This window comes from Dromiciops gliroides, chromosome 1, assembly GCF_019393635.1.
Source record: "Dromiciops gliroides isolate mDroGli1 chromosome 1, mDroGli1.pri, whole genome shotgun sequence".
Lineage (NCBI taxonomy): Eukaryota > Metazoa > Chordata > Mammalia > Microbiotheria > Microbiotheriidae > Dromiciops > Dromiciops gliroides.
In genome coordinates this window covers 448,508,457-448,511,836 of record NC_057861.1, presented here as the reverse complement: position 1 = coordinate 448,511,836, position 3,380 = coordinate 448,508,457, and positions in this window count along the sequence as shown.

The following is a 3,380-nucleotide window of genomic DNA, read 5'->3' as shown; positions in this document are numbered from 1 at the left end:
TGCTTTTTCATTGTCTCTTTCTTTGGGATGGATGGGTTTTATATGAAGTGAAATACTTCCAGAGTTCATGCACATGGTTTGAATAAGCTGTCTTCAGTTACTAAACTTAAGCAGTAGTGTACTTAGCATGCATTGTTTCTCAAAGACAGAAAAATGTTTACAAATAAGCTAGGTTATGGAAAAAAGTTATATTCTAGCAAAGGATGACTAAATTAACATTTAAAGGCTGTACTATTCTCTCTGCCTGCCAGATATCTCATGGAGATGTAGTAGTCCTGACCACATAGTCGTCTTGACATCTTGGCCATTAAGTAAAATGTTGATTATCTCCTTGGATTTGGATATAGTTTAGCTCCACTTTATAGGTATGGAGATAAAGTCTCAGACTCTGAGGCATTGAGTAAAGGAAAAAGAATGCTCAACAAGAATCATGAGACCTGATTTCAAATTCTATTTCTATCACTTACTACCCATTCTAGCCATGGACAGACAAGACAATTTCCACTGGGCCTTGGTTTTCTCATCTGTAACATGAGGCTTACTAAATTCCAGCTTCTTAAAGTGGGTTGCAATCCCATATGGGGTCACATAACAATGTGGGGTTGTGAGAAATTTGGCAACGATAAAAGGTTATGTACACCTATATGCCTGGAGTTGCATAAACATTTCTTGGGCAAAAAGGGGTCATAAGTAGAAATGGTTTAAGTCCTATATTGATGAGCTGAGGTTCTTTGAGTTGTTTGTAGGGACTTTGGTTAACAAAACCGTTTTTATATGGGCATCTAGAGTGCTGGGTCCGAAGTCAAGAAGACTCTTCTTCCTAACCTCAAATTTGGCCTCAGACACTTAACTAGCTGTGTGACCCTGGGGAAGTCACTTAACTGTTTCAGTTCCTCATCTGTAAAATGAACTGAAGAAGGAAATGGCAAACCACTTTAGTATCTTGGCTAAGAAAACCCCAAAGGGGTGTCATAATGTGTTAGATATGACTAAAACAATTAAAATTGTGTTATGTTTAAATTTACCAAAAGTAATTTGGGAAATTACTTCATTTGCAAAGAAGTGAAGAATTTGAGATTTTACAAATCTTATTTCCCTTCCACAAACAGCATATACACCCTTTTCAAAGTCTAAACAGGTTTTGTGGATAAATATCCTTCCTAAAAGAAATTTTTCTGGTGCATTGAATGCAGATCTTCAGATCCTTGACCTTGGAGGGGAATGTAATCTTTGTCATTGTCTTTCTCTTCTAGACGATCACTATCTCTTCAATGAGATTCCTGGCAAAATTCTAGAATATAAGTCCCCACAGTTAGTTAATTGCAATATTTACCCTTTTTGAGAAAAGAAACATTTGTCCTTAACAATGCTATGGTACCTCTCCCTATTAGGCATTTTCATTATTACCTTTTCCACTTCGAAGTCTATTCTCCTTTGGCAGAAAAAATTATAAGCTAAGTAAGATTTCAGCAGCTTAACTCCATTCTTGCCCAACAGCAGCCCAATTCCTTTCTTTCATCCACAATTTCCTCATAACTTAAAAAATAAATAACTTTTAAAACTTGTGTTTAATCAACAACAAACAACTGAGGCAAGGTATAGAGAAGAGCAGAGAGCTATAGAATAAATGTTGAGAAATGACCACACTTACTCAAATGGGAGGATGGAGAAAATCCAGTACAGGAGAAAAGCAATCCGCAAGACTGAGCCTTGTTACTTTATAAGGTGGGTGTGACAAATACTTTGCAACTGTAAAATGGTTCTGTATTTTAATATGTGGTAGATTTGGGTATTAGAAAGCTAATGTGGTTCATAGACCTAGAGCTGTAAAGTTCCACGGGTTTTAGGCCAACACACTAATTTTACAGATGAGGAGTGTAAGGAATTGTGATTTGGGGTTTCCATGACGTCATTATGGTCAGACTGAAAAGATGTAATCTTTTTAAATTTTTTTTTGCAGGGCAATGAGGGTTAGTTAAGTGACTAACTTAACTTAGCTGCCCCACCACATGGTTTTTTAAGATTACATCTTGGGGGCAGCTAGATGGCACAGTGAACTGAGCCTTGGCCCTGGAGTCAGGAGGACCCGAGTTCAAATCCGGCCTCAGACATTTGACACTTACTAGCTGTGTGACCCTGGGCAAGTCACTTAACTAACCCTCATTGCCCTGCAAAAAAAAAAAAAAAAAAAAAGCCATGTGGTGTTAGCATCCAGAAGTGACCTTTTCTGGGACTTCTGAAGGTCAGCCCAGTATCCAGAAGCTGGCCAGCTTGCAGCTGTAGAGCTGCCTGTGGAGTTCTGTCAATTAAAGCTACCAGCCAATTAGCTTGGAGCTCTGCTTGTGTGTACAGCCCGGTTTCCTGGTACACAGGAGGCTTCTGGGAGGTGGGAGGAGTGAGGGGTGCTCTGGCACATGGAAGAGAGGGGGAGAGACTCCACAGCTGAACCTCCTTGGAACTACAGATTCCAGGTGGGGGTGAGTTTGTGTTGTTGAAGTGAGGCTAGCTCTTTGGGCTAGCTGGGGTGGAGGCAGGTTTGGGATGCCTGGGGGCCTTTTTACCCTAGAGATTTAGATTCTAACTATCTGGGAAGTGGGACATATTTTTCACTTTCTCATTGTTCCTGGCTCTATTAACTTCACCTGTGTAGTGGATTTGTTCCCATTAATAAGACCTGATTTGTTTGTGGAAGAGGTTGTTAATCTCCTTTCTTACCCCAATATTATGACGAGCTGCCCAATTAACTCTCCCCATACTAAATTTGGTCCTCAGAGGAGAAAGGTCCAGAGGCCTGTTGTACAGGAAGGGGTGACAACAAATTCAAAGCAGGGTCCCTGATTTTTCAATAGTACTTGGTCTTTGCACCAAACTGCCTCCCTCAGCAAGGAATCTTAATCTTTTTGTGAAACAGATCCTTGTGCAATCAGTTGAAGACCATGGACTCCTCAGAATGCAGATATTATCAAAAAATATGAAAAGTCAATGGAATCCCAGGTTAAGAGCCCCTGCTCTAAAGGGAACCAGGAACATAACAAAAGGCCTGTTGTAAAAGACCACTGAACCTAGATTTGAATCTTAGTTCTTTAACTTGTTTCCTATGTGAGTTCAGGCAACTTACTTTACCTCAGCTTCAGTTTCTTCATTGATGAGAGTATTGGATTAAATGACCCAAGGTATCTTTGAGTTCCAAATCTGATATAAAACAAGCTCCTTCATATATTCTCCTGGTATTTGATGCTAGTATTCATTTGGGTCAGTCATCTTCTAAAATACAAATGACTCATTTTACTTTAATCAATAACTGGGCATACAGGTACCTCTGTGGGAGGGGAAAGAGCACTATGCCTTCAAAGTCTGGAGAAAATAAACAGGAAGGGGGA